Source organism: Schistocerca americana, chromosome 5 (assembly GCF_021461395.2).
Source record: "Schistocerca americana isolate TAMUIC-IGC-003095 chromosome 5, iqSchAmer2.1, whole genome shotgun sequence".
Lineage (NCBI taxonomy): Eukaryota > Metazoa > Arthropoda > Insecta > Orthoptera > Acrididae > Schistocerca > Schistocerca americana.
This window is the reverse complement of record NC_060123.1, coordinates 659,380,138-659,400,121: the sequence shown is the minus strand read 5'-3', so window position 1 is coordinate 659,400,121 and position 19,984 is coordinate 659,380,138. Positions and strand designations below refer to the sequence as shown.

Sequence of the window (19,984 nt, the reverse complement as noted above, 5' to 3'; positions counted from 1 at the left end):
CTGTTTGTAGTACGGGCCTGTTAAAGACGTCCCCTTGGGTACTCTATTTGTAGTTATGACTCTGTCCATGTCATACACAAAGATCATCATCAGTTTCAACTTTGATTGTTGGGGGCGGAATTTTTAAATAGTATTTTCCCGTGGTTAACTTTTCATTTAAGATTCTATAAATTTAAGTGAGAGATTAGGGCCTCATATGCAATTTCCTCAACGTCGGTCGTCTCTCAAAATGCCATTAACAGTTATCTCACAGGTGTAGCCTATTACAGTTGATGGCCTTTCACTTCTTGGGTTGTCCTCAGTGCTTATCAGGCCTTCATTGAAATGAGCTGTCCATCATGATACTGTGTTGCGATCCTCTACACTATTCCCACACATTTCTCTCAAAATTTCTAAATTTCCATTGGGTTCTCTCCACGTTGGGTTTCATTTTTGATTCAGGAACGCTGGTCACTAAGTGTAATCCGACCTGACTCGGTTCCAGCTTCCATTTTAAAACTGAATTACTCACGACACAGCCACGCGAATCAGCAACCACATATACACACGTCAAAAAAAGTTTTGCATCACCCCGGTTCCCAGAACTCCTGAAAATAGACGTTGACTGTCGATTTTGTACCACAGACACAGTCCCTTTGACTGTTCAGAGGTGTCACTAAACAAGCCCAAAGATGTAAACAACCATGCATGAGCAGCGCCTATTAGACGGAGAGGGGTCCGATAGCCGATCGGTTCCAGTCATTCCACCAGGAAAGAGGTACACGGCTCATGTTGTCTGTAGTTCAACCACGTCTAGACGGTCAATACCGCGGTTCCATTGCGTCCGCATTGTTACTCTGTGCCAGGAAGGGCTCTTAACAAGGGAAGTATTGACGCGTCTCGAAGTGCACCAAAGCGATGTTGTTCGGACATGGAGGAGACACAGAGAGACAGGAACTGTCGGTGACATGCCTTGCTCAGGCTTCCCAAGGGCTACTACTGCAGTGGATGAGCGCAACCTACGGATTATGGCTCGGAGGAAGCCTGAAAGCAACGCCACCATGTTGAATAATGCTTTTCGTGCAGCCACAGGATGTCGTGTTACGACTCACTGTGCGCAATAGGCTGCATGATGCGCAACTTCACTCCCGACGTCCATGGCGAGGTCCATCTTTGCAACCACGATACCGTGCAGGGCGGTACAGATGGGCCCAACAACATGCCGAATGGACCGCTCAGGATTAGCATCATGTTCTCTTCACCGATGAGTGTCGCATATGCCTTCAACCAGACAATCGTCGGAGACGTGTTTGGAGGCAACCCAGTCAGGCTGAACTTCTTAGACAACTGTGCAGCGAGTGCAGCAAAGTGGATGTTCCCTGCTGTTTTGGGGTGGCATTATGTGGGGCCGACGTACACCGCTGGTGGTCATGGAAGGCGCCGTAACGGCTGTGCGATACGTGAATGCCATCCTCCGACCGATAGTGCGAGGCATTCGTCTTCATGGACGACAATTCGAGCCCTAATCGTGCACATCTTGTTGATGACTCCCTTCAGGATAACGACATCGCTCGACAAGAGTAGCCATCATGTTCTCCAGACATGAACCCTATCGAACATGGCTGGGATGGATTGAAAGGGCTGTTTATGGACGACGTGACCCAAGAACCACTCTGAGGAATCTACGCCGAATTGCCGTTGGGGGGGAGAGAGAATCTGGACCAACAGTGCCTTGATGAACTTGTGGATAGTATGCCAAGACGGATACAGGCATGCATCAATGCAAGAGGACGTGCTACTGGATATTAGAGGTACAGGTGTGTACAGCAATCTGGACCACCACCTCTGAAGGTCTCGCTCTATGATGGTAAAACATGCAATGTTTGGTTTTAATGAGCGATAAAAAAGGCGGAATTGATGTTTATGTTGATCTCTATTCCAATCTTCTGTACAGATTCCGGAACTCTTGGAACCGTGGTGATGCAAAACTTTCTTTGATGTGTGTATGTCCGCCACGTTGCTCACAACTGACACGAATTTCAACCTCATCACGCCACCGTAAAAGTCGCGCAGCGCTGTGTGCAGGGCTTTTGAAATGATCCTCGCAGTATAAACTCAACTGTGAGTCTGAAAGTCGCACATGGAACTGAAATAGTTGTGTAGAAGAAATACATCAGTTCATTTTGAAACGTAAATTTGAGAAATCTGTTTTAAATGAGACCAATGAAGTTTACGTTTTTGGCTACTACCGAAGCCAAACACATTATTAATGTTGATCTCTCAGATCTTCTCGCCGCTATTGATTAATAGTGCGCTTTTGAAAGTCCAGCCAATCGTTGATTCAATTTTCTTGCATGATATTTCGACGGCCAAATCAGTCGTCTTTTTCTGGTACTCCGAGCTCTGCTCTTACTCGCACTCCCTGCCTGGAACCCAACCCGCAGCACGTGAAGAAGACGGCGTGATCGTTCGTCTAACAAGGGGAGGCCACGACGTTTGGTTCACAGATTTACTTCAAACTTTGTACACATTTATTAAGCCAATAAAACAACATAATGCGCAAGTAATACGGTGCATTACTCTCGCAATTCCGAGAAAATAGCAAGAGATGTTTTACGCGTCTAGTATGTAGCGGATGTATTTTTGCTAGGCGCAGAATGTGCTAAGTTCATCTACATCTACATCTACATTGATACTCCGCAAGCCACCCAACGGTGTGTGGCGGAGGGCACTTTACGTGCCACTGTCATTACCTCCCTTTCCTGTTCCAGTTGCGTATGGTTCGCGGGAAGAACGACTGTCTGAAAGCCTCCGTGCGCGCTCTAATCTCTCTAATTTTACATTCGTGATCTCCTCGGGAAGTATAAGTAGGGGGAAGCAATATATTCGATACCTCATCCAGAAACGCACCCTCTCGAAACCTGGCGAGGAAGCTACACCGCGATGCAGAGCGCCTCTCTTGCAGAGTCTGCCACTTGAGTTTATTAAACATCTCCGTAACGCTATCACGGTTACCAAATAACCCAGTGACGAAACGCGCTGCTCTTCTTTGGATCTTCTCTATCTCCTCCGTCAACCCGACCTGGTACGGATCCCACACTGATGAGCAATACTCAAGTATAGGTCGAACGAGTGTTTTGTAAGCCACCTCCTTTGTTGATGGACTACATTTTCTAAGCACTCTCCCAATGAATCTCAACCTGGTACCCGCCTTACCAACAATTAGTTTTATATGATCATTCCACTTCAAATCGTTCCGTACGCATACTCCCAGATATTTTACAGAAGTAACTGCTACCAGTGTTTGTTCCGCTATCATATAATCATACAATAAAGGATCCTTCTTTCTATGTATTCGCAATACATTACATTTGTCTATGTTAAGGGTCAGTTGCCACTCCCTGCACCAAGTGCCTATCCGCTGCAGATCTTCCTGTATTTCGCTACAATTTTCTAATGCAGCAACTTCTCTGTATACTACAGCATCATCCGCGAAAAGCCGCATGGAACTTCCGACACTATCTACTAAGTCATTTATATATATTGTGAAAAGCAATGGTCCCATAACACTCCCCTGTGGCACGCCAGAGGTTACTTTAACGTCTGTAGACGTCTCTCCATTGATAACAACATGCTGTGTTCTGTTTGCTAAAAACTCTTCAATCTAGCCACACAGCTGGTCTGATATTCCGTAGGCTCTTACTTTGTTTATCAGGCGACAGTGCGGAACTGTATCGAACGCCTTCCGGAAGTCAAGAAAAATAGCATCTACCTGGGAGCCTGTATCTAATATTTTCTGGGTCTCATGAACAAATAAGGCGAGTTGGGTCTCACACGATCGCTGTTTCCGGAATCCATGTTGATTCCTACATAGTAGATTCTGGGTTTCCAGAAATGACATGATACGCGAGCAAAAAACATGTTCTAAAATTCTACAAGAGATCGACGTAAGAGATACAGGTCTATAGTTTTGCGCATCTGCTCGACGACCCTTCTTGAAGACTGGGACTATCTGTGCTCTTTTCCAATCATTTGGAACCCTCCGTTCCTCTAGAGACTTGCGGTACACGGCTGTTAGAAGGGGGGCAAGTTCTTTCGCGTACTCTGTGTAGAATCGAATTGGTATCCCGCCAGGTCCAGTGGACTTTCCTCTATTGAGTGATTCCAGTTGCTTTTCTATTCCTCGGACACTTATTTCGATGTCAGCCATTTTTTCGTTTGTGCGAGGATTTAGAGAAGGAACTGCAGTGCGGTCTTCCTCTGTGAAACAGCTTTGGAAAAAGGTGTTTAGTATTTCAGCTTTACGCGTGTCATCCTCTGTTTCAATGCCATCATCATCCCGTAGTGTCTGGATATGCTGTTTCGAGCCACTTACTGATTTAACGTAAGACCAGAACTTCCTAGGATTTTCTGTCAAGTCGGTACATAGAATTTTACTTTCGAATTCAATGAACGCTTCACGCATAGCCCTCCTTACGCTAACTTTGACATCGTTTAGCTTCAGTTTGTCTGAGAGGTTTTGGCTGCGTTTAAACTTGGAGTGGAGCTCTCTTTGCTTTCGCAGTAGTTTCCTAACTTTGTTGTTGTACCACGGTGGGTTTTTCCCGTCCCTCACAGTTTTACTCGGCACGTACCTGTCTAAAACGCATTTTACGATTGCCTTGAACTTTTTCCATAAACACTCAACATTGTCAGTGTCGGAACAGAAATTTTCGTTTTGATCTGTTAGGTAGTCTGAAATCTGCTTTCTATTACTCTTGCTAAACAGATAAACCTTCCTCCCTTTTTTTATATTCCTATTAAATTCCATATTCAGGGATGCTGCAACGGCCTTATGATCACTGATTCCCTGTTCTGTACATACAGATTCGAAAAGTTCGGGTCTGTTTGTTATCAGTAGGTCCAAGATGTTATCTCCACGAGTCGGTTCTCTGTTTAATTGCTCGAGGTAATTTTCGGATAGTGCACTCAGTATAATGTCACTCGATGCTCTGTCCCTACCACCCGTCCTAAACATCTGAGTGTCCCAGTCTATATCTGGTAAATTGAAATCTCCACCTAAGACTATAACATGCTGAGAAAATTTATGTGAAATGTATTCCAAATTTTCTCTCAGTTGTTCTGCCATTAATGCTGCTGAGTCGGGAGGTCGGTAAAGGGAGCCAATTATTAACCTAGTTCGGTTGTTTAGTGTAACCTCCACCCATAACAATTCACAGGAACTATCCACTTCTACTTCACTACAGGATAAACTACTACTAACAGCGATGAACACTCCACCACCGGTTGCATGCAATCTATCCTTTCTAAACACCGTGTGTACCTTTGTAAAAATTTCGGCAGAATTTATCTCTGACTTAAGCCAGCTTTCTGTACCTATAACGATTTCAGCTTCGGTGCTTTCTATCAGCGCTTGAAGTTCCGGTACTTTACCAACGCAGCTTCGACAGTTGACAATTACAATACCGATTGCTGCTTGGTCCCCGCATGTCCTGACTTTGCCCCGCACCCGTTGAGGCTGTTGCCCTTTCTGTACTTGCCCAAGGCCATCTAACCTAAAAAACCGCCCAGCCCACGCCACACAACCGCTGCTACCCGTGTAGCCGCTTGTTGCGTGTAGTGGACTCCTGACCTATCCAGCGGAACCCGAAACCCCACCACCCTATGGCGCAAGTCGAGGAATCTGCAGCCCACACGGTCGCAGAACCGTCTCAGCCTCTGATTCAGACCCTCCACTCGGCTCTGTACCAAAGGTCCGCAGTCAGTCCTGTCGACGATGCTGCAGATGGTGAGCTCTGCTTTCATCCCGCTAGCGAGACTGGCAGTCTTCACCAAATCAGATAGCCGCCGGAAGCCAGAGAGGATTTCCTCCGATCCATAGCGACACACATCATTGGTGCCGACATGAGCGACCACCTGCAGATGGGTGCACCCTGTACCCTTCATGGCATCCGGAAGGACCCTTTCCACATCTGGAATGACTCCCCCCGGTATGCACACGGAGTGCACATTGGTTTTCTTCCCCTCTCTTGCTGCCATATCCCTAAGGGGCCCCATTACGCGCCTGACGTTGGAGCTCCCAACTACCAGTAAGCCCACCCTCTGCGACTGCCCGGATCTTGCAGACTGAGGGGCAACCTCTGGAACAGGACAAGCAGCCATGTCAGGCCGAAGATCAGTATCAGCCTGAGACAGAGCCTGAAACCGGTTCGTCAGACAAACTGGAGAGGCTTTCCGTTCAGCCCTCCGGAATGTCTTTCGCCCCCTGCCACACCTTGAAACGACCTCCCACTCTACCACAGGTGAGGGATCAGCCTCAATGCGGGCAGTATCCCGGGCAACCACAGTCGTAGTCCGATCAGGGGATGCGTGGGACGAGCTGGCCGTCCCCGACAAACCCCCATCCCGACCCCCACAGTGATGCCCATTGGCAACAGCCTCAAGCTGTGTGACCGAAGCCAACACTGCCTGAAGCTGGGAGCGAAGGGATGCCAACTCAGCCTGCATCCGAACACAGCAGTTGCAGTCCCTATCCATGCTAAAAACTGTTTTGCTAAGAACGTCTGAACTAATCTACAGAGAGCGCAAACAAATCGACAAAATTTAAACGGTTATTAAAATACAAGATTGCCTAGTAAATGCAGTAATGCTGCTACTTGCGCACTGCTGACACTGCTCGGCGGCGGAAGGAGACTAAGCGAAATTACACCATTCAGGTACTAAAACACGATGCTACACTCTCAAATACTATAATACGCCCGAAATTTATGAATTAAACAATGCAAGAACCAAAAACACGCAAAGAAATTAAGAGTTAAACTATGTAACAAATGAGTGAGCTAGGAGTATACGACTTGCTGCTCAGCTGCTTATCCAACGGCGGCAGGGAGCACACTGACTGCGACCAACCGACACTGGCCGTTCAAAACAAAACAGTAGACAAACGACTACGCGAATTTACACTATTCAGGTACTAAAACGCGATGCTACAACTCTCAAATACTATAATACGCTCGAAATTTATGAATTAAACAATGCAAGTACCAAAAACACGCAAAGAAATTAAGAATTAAACTATGTAACAAATGAGTGAGCTAGGAGTATACGACTTGCTGCTGCAGCTGCTTATCCAACGGCGGCAGGTGATCAAGTGGTTAGCGTCCGAATTTCGGAAGACGAACGTGTTAGCGGCGACATTTCCACTACCGCTTAAACTTAATTTTTAATCTATTTTTTTCATCACTGGTCATATTATTTAATTTATCCGACGTTTTAGAGGTAATATAATTTTAAAAAAGCACGTTTACTTGCATGAAGTTTTAGTGAGTTTCATGTTATTTGACCACTTACTAATTTTAATTAAACTTGGTAATTAGAACACATATATTAATTGTTCCCGAGGGCATGCAGCTTTACTGTATGATTACATGATGATGGTGTCCTCTTGGGTAAAATATTCCGGAGGTAAAATAGTCCCCCATTCGGATCTCCGGGCGGGGACTACTCAAGAGGATGTCGTTATCAGGAGAAAGAAAACTGGCGTTCTACGGATCGGAGCGTGGAATGTCAGATCCCTTAATCGGGCAGGTAGGTTAGAAAATTTAAAAAGGGAAATGGATAGGTTGAAGTTAGATATAGTGGGAATTAGTGAAGTTCGGTGGCAGGAGGAACAAGACTTCTGGTCAGGTGACTACAGGGTTATAAACACAAAATCAAATAGGGGGAATGCAGGAGTAGGTTTAATAATGAATAGGAAAATAGGAATGCGGGTAAGCTACTACAAACAGCATAGTGAACGCATTATTGTGGCCAAGATAGATACGAAGCCCACACCTACTACAGTAGTACAAGTTTATATGCCAACTAGCTCTGCAGATGACGAAGAAATTGAAGAAATGTATGATGAAATAAAAGAAATTATTCAGATTGTGAAGGGAGACGAAAATTTAATAGTCATGGGTGACTGGAATTCGAGTGTAGGAAAAGGGAGAGAAGGAAACGTAGTAGGTGAATATGGATTGGGGGACAGAAATGAAAGAGGAAGCCGCCTGGTAGAATTTTGCACAGAGCACAACATAATCATAACTAACACTTGGTTTAAGAATCATGAAAGAAGGTTGTATACATGGAAGAACCCTGGAGATACTAAAAGGTATCAGATAGATTATATAATGGTAAGACAGAGATTTAGGAACCAGGTTTTAAATTGTAAGACATTTCCAGGGGCAGATGTGGACTCTGACCACAATCTATTGGTTATGACCTGTAGATTAAAACTGAAGAAACTGCAAAAAGGTGGGAATTTAAGGAGATGGGACCTGGATAAACTAAAAGAACCAGAGGTTGTACAGAGATTCAGGGAGAGCATAAGGGAGCAATTGACAGGAATGGGGGAAATAAATACAGTAGAAGAAGAATGGGTAGCTTTGAGGGATGAAGTAGTGAAGGCAGCAGAGGATCAAGTAGGTAAAAAGACGAGGGCTAGTAGAAATCCCTGGGTAACAGAAGAAATATTGAATTTAATTGATGAAAGGAGAAAATATAAAAATGCAGTAAATGAAACAGGCAAAAAGGAATACAAACGTCTCAAAAATGAGATCGACAGGAAGTGCAAAATGGCTAAGCAGGGATGGCTAGAGGACAAATGTAATGATGTAGAGGCCTATCTCACTAGGGGTAAGATAGATACCGCCTACAGGAAAATTAAAGAGACCTTTGGAGATAAGAGAACGACTTGTATGAATATCAAGAGCTCAGATGGAAACCCAGTGCTAAGCAAAGAAGGGAAAGCAGAAAGGTGGAAGGAGTATATAGAGGGTCTATACAAGGGCGATGTACTTGAGGACAATATTATGGAAATGGAAGAGGATGTAGATGAAGATGAAATGGGAGATACGATACTGCGTGAAGAGTTTGACAGAGCACTGAAAGACCTGAGTCGAAACAAGGCCCCCGGAGTAGACAATATTCCATTGGAACTACTGACGGCCGTGGGAGAGCCAGTCCTGACAAAACTCTACCATCTGGTGAGCAAGATGTATGAAACAGGCGAAATACCCTCAGACTTCAAGAAGAATATAATAATTCCAATCCCAAAGAAAGCAGGTGTTGACAGATGTGAAAATTACCGAACTATCAGCTTAATAAGTCACAGCTGCAAAATACTAACACGAATTCTTTACAGACGAATGGAAAAACTAGTAGAAGCCAACCTCGGGGAAGATCAGTTTGGATTCCGTAGAAACACTGGAACACGTGAGGCAATACTGACCTTACGACTTATCTTAGAAGAAAGATTAAGGAAAGACAAACCTACGTTTCTAGCATTTGTAGACTTAGAGAAAGCTTTTGACAATGTTGACTGGAATACTCTCTTTCAAATTCTAAAGGTGGCAGGGGTAAAATACAGGGAGCGAAAGGCTATTTACAATTTGTACAGAAACCAGATGGCAGTTATAAGAGTCGAGGGACATGAAAGGGAAGCAGTGGTTGGGAACGGAGTAAGACAGGGTTGTAGCCTCTCCCCGATGTTGTTCAATCTGTATATTGAGCAAGCAGTAAAGGAAACAAAAGAAAAATTCGGAGTAGGTATTAAAATTCATGGAGAAGAAATAAAAACTTTGAGGTTCGCCGATGACATTGTAATTCTGTCAGAGACAGCAAAGGACTTGGAAGAGCAGTTGAATGGAATGGACAGTGTCTTGAAAGGAGGATATAAGATGAACATCAACAAAAGCAAAACAAGGATAATGGAATGTAGTCTAATTAAGTCGGGTGATGCTGAGGGAATTAGATTAGGAAATGAGGCACTTAAAGTAGTAAAGGAGTTTTGCTATTTGGGGAGCAAAATAACTGATGATGGTCGAAGTAGGGAGGATATAAAATGTAGGCTGGCAATGGCAAGGAAAGCGTTTCTGAAGAAGAGAAATTTGTTAACATCCAGTATTGATTTAAGTGTCAGGAAGTCATTTCTGAAAGTATTCGTATGGAGTGTAGCCATGTATGGAAGTGAAACATGGACGATAAATAGTTTAGACAAGAAGAGAATAGAAGCTTTCGAAATGTGGTGCTACAGAAGAATGCTGAAGATTAGATGGGTAGATCACGTAACTAATGAGGAAGTATTGAATAGGATTGGGGAGAAGAGAAGTTTGTGGCACAACTTGACCAGAAGAAGGGATCGGTTGGTAGGGCATGTTCTGAGGCATCAAGGGATCACCAATTTAGTATTTGAGGGCAGCGTGGAGGGTAAAAATCATAGAGGGAGACCAAGAGATGAATACACTAAGCAGATTCAGAAGGATGTAGGTTGCAGTAGGTACTGGGAGATGAAAAAGCTTGCACAGGATAGAGTAGCATGGAGAGCTGCATCAAACCAGTCTCAGGACTGAAGACCACAACAACAACAAACATATTTTTAACTATCGATAAGTAAATGAAGAAACGCATAGAGTTTTCCTGAAAATGTATACATGTCGTGATTTGCGAAATCCCACATACTGTGCAATCTGGTAAGGTACCCAGAACTACTTTGCACCTGGACGCTTCGAGGTGCAGACACAGATGTAGGCCCCATTTGGGAGTTAACCTGCATAGCGGTGAGACGTTGCTAATGTAGCAAGAACAAGTAGTAGAGGTGCAATTCTTTTTTGGTACCACAGAACTTACACTCGTACTACAAAAATGAAGAGTTGAGCAGGAGTCGAACCGTCACCTGACACACGTTCATCTCATGAAGCTTAAACGCTAACCACTTTTTTAACGTTTATTTTTTTTTATTTTTTGGGGCGGGAGGATCGGGTCACGGGCTGGCGGAGGTAGGGTGGGCAGGGGTCGCAACCCGAGGCCTGGGTTAACAACCCTCCCTTTTCTGGGGATGTGGCCCAAGGCATGAAAGGGATTTTTTTATTTCTTTCATTTTTTAAATTTTTATTTGAGGTGTTTTTTGTCTATTAATTTTTATTGTCTTTCATAGGTGCTAAACACAGCATACAGAAACTAAAGGTGCCATTCAACACAATTAAATGTAAAAACGGCTCCTAAGGCCGTCTAGATTTTAAAGAGTTCGCTACAAAAAGAAAGAAAAGAAAACGGGACCCTGCAACGACCCTATTAGCGTGTATCCAGGTCGGCTTCTCGCTAACTTAAAAACGATATGGATTTCCCTGAACACATCAGGCATGAGCGTTGAGCTATCTCCTCGTTTCACTTCCCATACCCGGAACACCCCAACTAGCTGCAGGGTCCGTGAATAACAAACCCAAGTAATTGGAGTAACATGTTCTATATTTTATATGTCGCCGTGAGATATCATGTTGCTCTTGCAATGTGTACCAGACGTCTATGACGTCCTTGTCATCGGTGCGATACAAGTAAATACGTTGCCGTCCGCTTTATCCAGTTTAGGGCGTTTGTCCTGGCGGTGAGAAAGTATGCTTGGTCCGGGAAGAGTAGGTCGTCAGATTTGCTCGCCGTGTGCACCGTACGCAGTAAAAGGGCCAGCATTTCCCTCGTTAGTAGCCAACAGTCGACTGCCGTGCAACAAACCAAACGGTGCTCTTCGGAGTCGACGACCACGCAGTGGGAGCGTATCGGCGTGTCGACCAAATGAATAGAGTGCACTCGTTGACGGTTCGGGAATTTGCCGTTCACCACTACACACCACAATGCATGTACCTCTATAGGGAGAGACGGAAGATGGACCGCTCTCCATATTCTCTGCCACTGTATCGCCGGGTACTTCTTCTGTTCGGCCACATTGCGAGATTGTTGCTGAAGGAAGCTTCGATACATGTCTTCCTTTGTGGGCAGCCTGGTCTCCTGCAGACTGTCCTGAACGTAACTGTAATCGACGAAGAAGTCCCGAAGGTGTGCGAGCGGTGCCGTGATGTGGCCTACATTGACTAGTGGACAGACTGAATGGGGAGCCACTTCGCTGATGACAGCCTCCATTAAGGTGACGTGCTCGGTTCTCCAATAGCGTTGCATCGTACTAAGAAATAGCACACGCGCACTGTCCTTCACGTTTACGAGTCCGATGCCGCCTCCTCTCGGTGGCAGCGTCAAGATCTCGTAGCGGACTTTGAAGAGGAGGTCAAAAAATGGCTCTGAGCACTATGGGACTTAACATCTATGGTCATCAGTCCCCTAGAACTTAGAACTACTTAAACCTAACTAACCTAAGGACATCACACAACACCCAGCCATCACGAGGCAGAAAAAATCCCTGAGCCCGCCGGGAATCGAACCCGGGAACCCGGGCGTGGGAAGCGAGAACGCTACCGCACGACCACGAGATACGGGCAGAGGAGGTCAGCACGTACGAAACGTACGAAGGTCGACTGTAGTCTTGACGCGATCGTCGTGCGCAACGGTCGTATGTGTCCCAAGTGACTTATTTTCGGTGCCAAATAGACGTTGACATAACGTGCGCGCTGGGATATACCTATGGCGGGCAGTGCATGTTGTCGTACTAATGCGCGAATCTGTCGCAGTAGCGGTCGATAAATATCCGCCGCTGTGCGTCGTATATTTCCATGGAACACCACTCCCGAACACTCGAGAGTTGGGACCTTGGTGATGGGCATTGGTGTCCCTGGTTGCAGCCCTCTGCCCACTTCCATACATCGGGTCTTTCGTATGTTGATGACACTACCGGCCATCTCTCCATACTGCTGAAACCATTCCAGCACCGCCTGGATTTCGTCTCCTGCGCGGCACTGGAAGGGTGCGGTTCGTAGTTGGATGCCTTCAGGTCGTCGTCGGAGGTCGCGTAGTGCAGGTTCAAGAGCGACTGCAAATAAGATGGCCGACAGGGGGCAACCTTGCTGCACCGGGCGTGAAAGGTTCTGAGCTAGCACCGTTCACCAAGACTCTCGAGTTCACGCCATTATTCAACCTCAAGATCGTGTCCACAAACATTAAGGGGATTCCCACCCGTTCCATGACCCCTCGTAGGAACACATGGTCCACTCGGTCGAAAGTGTGTTCGAAATCCAAAGCCACGAGGGCTCCTCGTAATCGACATGCCCACATCAAAGATATGATATCCTTGTATGCCCCTGGCGCTGTGTGTAAATTGCTCTTCCCACCAATACATGTTCGATCTAAATGTATTTTGTCCTTTATCGCCGCTTGAATGCAAGCTCGGAGGATATGTGCAAAGATTTTGTAGTCTCCATTCAATAGTGTCAAGGGCCGGTAGTCTTGTGGTCTACGACCAGCACTCGGTTTTGGAACGGGTATCATGATACCCTCTGTGAACTCGGTAGGAACACGTAAGGTGGGTGTTAAGAGTTCATTGTACATCTGTACCCATGTCGGTCCCATCAGAGAAGCAAAGGTGCGGTATAACGCAAGAGGGAGCCAATCCGGTCCAGGGGATTTGTTTAACTCACCACACTTTAGGGCTGCGTCCAGATCATCTCTGGTGATTTCAGCCAGAAGGCTGTCCACTTCAGTGGGACGCTCCTCCCCTGGCATTTCGCGAAGCACGTCTGTCAGTCCTGCTCTGTCCAGCTGGTCCTCCGCATAGAAACTGGGATAATGGTGAGTAAAATCACGTGCACTATCCTTCTGTAACGTGGCCCGGGATCCATCGGCCATTTCGACATCCCGTATAACTGTACTCAGCCGCTGCCTTCTTTCTCTCAGTATATAGTGTAATGACGGCCGTTCGTTGCGTAATCCGTCGAGGATCCTCGCACATACTCTGACTCCTTCCATCTTCACTGCCGTAAGACTCAGCAGTTGTGCTTTGATACGTTGGGCAGCCTGCTGACGGTCGGGAGACGGTGGTTGTTTCGCCCATTCACGTAGGGCTGTGAAATAAAATTCGGAGGTCGCCCGTTGCCAACGTGACTTATCTTGGCAATACTGTGTGAACGTTCTGCGTAAAGCCGGTTTGACGCAGCAGAGCCACCATTTAAGCCTAGAATTGTACGAACGTTGACGCCGTTGACATTGTCGCCATGTGACTTCAACCTTCCGTAAACAGTTCTCACCCCGCAGGTGGATAACGTTGAGCTCCCATGGGCCCCTACTGCGCCATGTCTTCTGTCGTGGCAGAGCGATGGTGCATATGTAAGCCTGGTGGTCTGTAAAGGCCGTAGGCCACACCTCGGCGCCGGCCACGGTGGCCGAGCGGTTCTAGGCGCTTCAGTCCGGAATCGCGCGACTGCTACGGTCGCAGGTTCGAATACTGCCTCGGGCATGGATGTGTGTGATGTCCTTAGGTTAGTTAGGTTTAAGTAGTTCTAAGTTCTAGGGGACTGATGACCTTAGATGTTAAGTCCCATAGTGCTCAGAGCCATTTGAACCATTTTTGAACCACACCTCTGCGTAGCCCACTTAACACATACACCCTGTCTAGTTGATTAGCTGAATGGCTTGTAAAGTACGTATATCCGGGAATGTCACCGTGCGTCATTTCCCAGGTGTCATGGAGTGCAAGATCCCAGACCAGCGTCTGTAACGCCGGGCAAGGAACGAAGTGTGGTCGTTGGTCCTGGGACCGCAGAACGCAGTTGAAGTCGCCGCCGACAATATAATTCTCCTGACGCCCTCGCAATAGCGGCGATACTTCCTGGTTCTGAGTTCGTGGCTCTTGGTCGAGCCAGACGGTGCGTAAACATTCACCAAGCGGACATCCTCCACAGTCAGGGCAACACCATGGGTCGATGGTAAGTATTCCACATCTTCCACCACTATTCCTTCCCGTAACAATATGGTTGGGTCACCACTACCGTCGTAACCTGCTAAACGATAGACGTCATATTTATAAAACTCAACTGGGGCATCGTTTCGTACCTCCTGCATAAAACCTATATCGACATCCGCCGCCTGCAGCGTATCTTGTAGCATTTGGATCTTGGTGCGTATACCATTCATGTTTATTGTACCAACAGACGGTAGTAGTGTGACATCGTATCGGCTGTGCACTGCTAGAACGTCACGCACCATCGAATCGGCTGTCTACGGAGTATTCTTCCTGGACCGGGACCACAGGACACCGCCTCATTGGCCGCCATGAACAAGGTTCACTTCGGATTCGTTGCTGGTGGGAGCCAATGACTGAACGTCGACCTACTGTATCTCGTCAGTTTGGTCCATTTCTTGGGCCCAATCTCCTAATGAACTGATGAGGACTCTCGCTGTTGACGGGCATTCAGCTGCAGGTGGGACGACTTCCTGTTGCATAATTGTATCCATTGCGTATCTTTTACGTGGCGGCCACTCCACGGTTTGCGGCACAGACGCTGTGGGTGTGACGTCGTGTGGCCAAACGGTGGAAACGAATCATGATCGTTCCCACTGGCTTCGTAGAGTAGCCTCCTCGTCTGCTGAGGGATGCCGTTCAGTGCTATCCTCTTGAGGATCAACTTCCATATCTGAAGACATGTTCGACTGGAGATTGGAAAGACCTTGGCAACGCAGCTGTTGTGTGGGCGTGTGGCTGATGGTGTGACAAGGTCATCTGTATCGTCAGTGATGTGGGATCGGGGGCGATACTCGTACACTCTTCGCGCAACGGCCTATCATGCACGTCCTTAGAGCTTTCACGTACGTAATAGACGGCGATGTCATCTGCTTGGCGGGTGCTGGGTGTCCCGAAGTAGCTGTACGAGACGTCGCTGAAGACAGTCAGTTTCGGAAATGGCCTTCCCGCCCGCAGCCAGCGCAAATTTCGATTGACCATCGTATATAACGATGGCTCGACAGCCTATGATACGCGCTTCCGGAATTCAGTTCTTATTTGGCACACTCCGTCGAGTACGGGATACGTCCCGAAGCTGGTCCATTTCTCCATAGCATGATTAAGGACCGTGCGATGGGGGCGAATTGTTGCAATGGCCATGCCCTCAGGAACTTCGAACGGGACTTCGAATACGCGTACCGTTCTCACTCCCAGACCGGCACGATCAACGGCAAACCACACCCGTCGGCGTGGCAAAACCGGTTACCTCGGTGGATCGACGAATGATTCTGTCACACGCTGCCTCGTCTATGAGTTTTGTCTATACGACGCTGGCCACTATTGATAGGTGAATCCCCATCAGCTCCCGGGGATCTAGTTTCACCACTTCGCGCATGAAGTGTTCAATTTCGTGTGCTTTAGGTCTTGAGTATTGTGCGTCGAACGTGAACTTGACAGTCGCCTTCCGGTGAGAAAGAGCCGTCGTGGGCTGTAGTAATCGCTGCACCGCTTTGCGAAGCCTCAGGGACGTAAACACAGTTCGCGCTGAACGGGGCATGGCCGGTGCCCTAGGCAAGTCAGAGCCGCTACAACGCCGAAGGCGGAATGGAACACTCGACAACCATGAACTGTAGCAGTTGGCATCTACACACAGATACATCAGGTACATAATAAACGCTTAAAACTTCTCTTGCGATTTTCTCGAAATTGCAAGAGTAATGCACTTACTACTTGCACTTTATGTTGTTTTAATGGCCTACTAAAGGTGTACAAAGTTTAAAGTAAATCTGTGATCGGCCGCCCTGATTTAGGTTTTCCGTTATTTCCCTAAATCGCTCCAGGCAAAGCCGGGATGGTTCCTTCCCTAATCCGATGAGACCGATGACCTCGCTGTCTGGTCTCCTCCCCAGAAAACAACCCAACCCAAATCTGTGAGCCGGTCGGTGTGGCCGAGTGGTTCTAGTCGCTACAGTCTGGAACCGCGAGACCGCTACGGTCGCAGGTTCGAATCCGACCTCGGGCATGGATCTGTGTGATGTCTTTAGGTTAGTTAGATTTAAGTAGTTCTAAGTTCTAGGGGGTTGATGACCTCAGAAGTTAAGTCCCATAGTGCTCAGAGCCATTTGAACCATAGCAAATCAATATTCTTCACTTGTAAAAGACCCCATAAAATTAGCTAGGGATCGAACCCAGTATCTTTACCTCGCTCACTAATTATGGAACATGTTTGCCACCTTTTCGCAAACACACTCTTTTCTCTTTTTGTTCCAGCACCTCTATGCCGTCATCAGTGGGTTTTCGTTTATTGAAAACTGTAAAATGTGAACATAGTTTAGGTTGCAACTGATTTAACAAACTGAGGCCTAACGAAAGCTTTTGTTCGTTTTGCTTTTACCATGATTTTACATTATATGGTTCTGCAGGTCCAATGTACGGTGTCTTGCACTTATAGCTTGTCATCTCCAAACATTTGCATCGTTTGGTTTGCAGATGACTAGCTATCAGTGCATGACACCATACAGATAGTCCTACAAAATCATATAATCTAAAATCACGGTAAGAAGCGAAACGAACAAGAGTTTTCTTTAGGCCTCACTTTGTTTAGTCACGTACAACCTAAAATATGCTTACTTTTTACAGTTTTCAATTAAAAAAATCCACTGATGACTACACCCAGGTGTTGAAACCTGTTTGGGTAACAAGATAAAATAGTGTGTTTGCAAAAAGGCCGTACCCATATCCTATAACTTAACTGGAAACACGGAAAGAAAGGACAAGAGCTGCAGATCCAAAAGATGAATATCGCTCACTAATGTTAATGAAAGCTCTTATTCCTCAAGGTTAGTAAATCGCAAAGTGTGCTTCAGCCCATTTCATTCTTCTGTGACTACAGGGTTGTCAAATGTCCAGATGTTCCTGGACATTCCAGGTTTCAGATTAAAGAAATCGGTGTCTCGCAAAATACTTACGGGATGGCAGTTTGTCCCAGATTTCAGATAAACATCTTCTTCAAATTGTTCCGCGGATCTACACTTCTATTCCAGCTAAATAACGAAAGTTTTTGCTATCGCAGCTGACTGAGTCGCTTAAGGAATATTATTATGTAGTAACGTTGCTGACTTTCCATTATGGTCCCTAATCGCATCTCTGTCTAAGCTTTACAGTAAGGTGATACTCTGTTTATTTGTGTGATTCGCACCGCTGTTAATTTGTTGTTTAAGTGTTTGATAGTTTCATGTGAACTAGATATGCCGCCGCGAGGGCTAGCCGCGACGTCTAGGGCGTCTTGTCACGGTTCCCACAGCTCCCCCCATCGGAGGTTCCTGTCCTCCGAAGGAATGGGTGTGTGTGTTGTCCGTAGCGTAAATTATTTTAAGTTAGATTAAGTAGTGTGTAAGCTTAGCGACCGATGACCTCAGCAGTTTGGTCCCATAAGGGCCTTACAAATTTCCAATTTCGAAATGCCAAAGAAGAAGAAAAAAGAAATGGACAAATTTCAAATTCATTTAAACAGTGAAAATTAGTAACATCAATTCAATTCGCAATGTGCTGTCACCCAGTTAAACATAAAATGTTTTTGAAATCAGTGGACTGTACTTCTAGGCTAAGCTTCAAATTTTGTGATGAGTCCGAAGCAGCAAAAAATGTGACATTGGGCAGAACAAAATCAACAGCAATTGAGAGATCTGTGTTAGCGGTCTGTTATTTTGGTACAGCTGCAGACGCTAGAAATCACAAACCTAAGAAAATATTTCCAATAATTGTTCATTATTTTATACCGAAAAAAGGCGTTCGAGTGAAATTACTTAAATTAACTGCCCTGCCAAATGAAACGGCCTTTGTAATTGGTACAATTGCGTCAGTGCCCTAGAGGATAAGAAAACTGATAAAAGTGCACAGAGTTTTGCGGTAACAGTGCCAATACTAATTTTGGAGGAGTACAACGGCCGGCCGGGGTGGCCGATCGGTTCTAGGTGCTACAGTCTGGAACCGCGCGACCACTACGGTCGCAGGTTCGAATCCTGCCTCGGGCATAGATGTGTGTGACGTCCTTAGGTTAGTTAGGTTCAAGTAGTTCTAAGTTCTAGGGGACTGATGACCTCAGAAGTTAAGTCCCATAGTGCTCAGAACCATTTGAACCATTTTTTTGAGGAGTACAACGAGATGGTACAAACAACGTGTTCGCGAAATAGAGAAACGAAAATCTTGTAGGAGCTGGATGCCCCGCACACTTAGGATGCTGCAAAGCCAGCCGCTGGCGTGATGATTGTTGACGTGGAAACATTTGTAATTATGATTTTCAATTACTTCTCCATATACACAGTACGAAGCGTCTAAAATAATTTTGAGAGAAGCATTCCGGGTTATCGTGGTTTCTGCCTTCTGGATTACATTCAATTATAGTCATTTTAAGAGAAATGTCCCGGTTTGTCAGACAGAAATTGTGGTAACGCTAATGATGTCCACTCTCCAGATTTCAGCAGTTAATAAGTACGCTGCAATTTGCACGTACCTGCCACTCGTATATTGCAAAGATGAACATTCTCGAAGAGTTCGCTCGTTGCGTGAATGGAACAGCTCGAGGTACTTACCCAGTGAGATGGTGCGGTTCGTAACAGCGCAGCACACACCTGCTCGACAAATACACTGGGGGAACGACGTATATGGGAGGGTTCGCGCTGCGTGTGTGAAGTTCTCCCTTCCGGCTGTTAACAGGTTTGTATGGGGGGACGGGGAACGAGGGGGAGTGAGGGGAGGTGAGAGGGAGGGGCGTTATCCCCCATCTGCAGTACAGCGAGCACAACTTCAATATGGCAAAGAAGGACGGAGCTTTCAACCCGTTTACGTCGCAGCCTCGCTGCCTGCCGTCAGCATTCGCACTGCAGCTGTGCACATCATCATCGCTAGCTGAGTGCGTTATTTGCAGCGGTCCGAACGGAAAAAATATATTCTCTGCACCGCCTGACAAAACAGTCGCTACAAAAAAAACCGGTTATTGGCAAGGAGAAAGAAGAGAAGCAATGAGGAGCACCGTTCGAACGCAGAACGTCCACATCGTAGATACTTTCACTTGTTCTAACAGCAGCTCAAAAGCTTCCCGTTGCACTTTTTCAGACAGTTACGAATGTCGCAACCAGTTTTTCAATTTATTTTAAGTATTACTGAATCATAATAGTTAAAAATATGATGATACGACCCAGCATTATTAAAGCGATTTCTGTGGAAAAGCGATTCGTATACCTAATCAGTTAGTATTCCGTCTGCATTTATACACATCTGCTTCATGTACTACAGCTGCTACTTGTAGAT

General features: G+C 46.2%; 1 protein-coding gene across 1 annotated transcript in view; it reads right to left on the bottom strand.

The window, feature by feature from the left end:
- Window positions 1–19,306, bottom strand: part of LOC124615780 (hydroxylysine kinase) — a 219,432-nt gene extending 200,126 nt beyond the window's left edge. The window contains exon 1 of the mRNA XM_047143889.1: window positions 19,267–19,306. The gene's annotated coding sequence lies outside the window, so the exon portion shown is untranslated. The remainder of the gene's footprint in view (window positions 1–19,266) is intronic.
- Window positions 19,307–19,984: the final 678 nt, after the last annotated feature.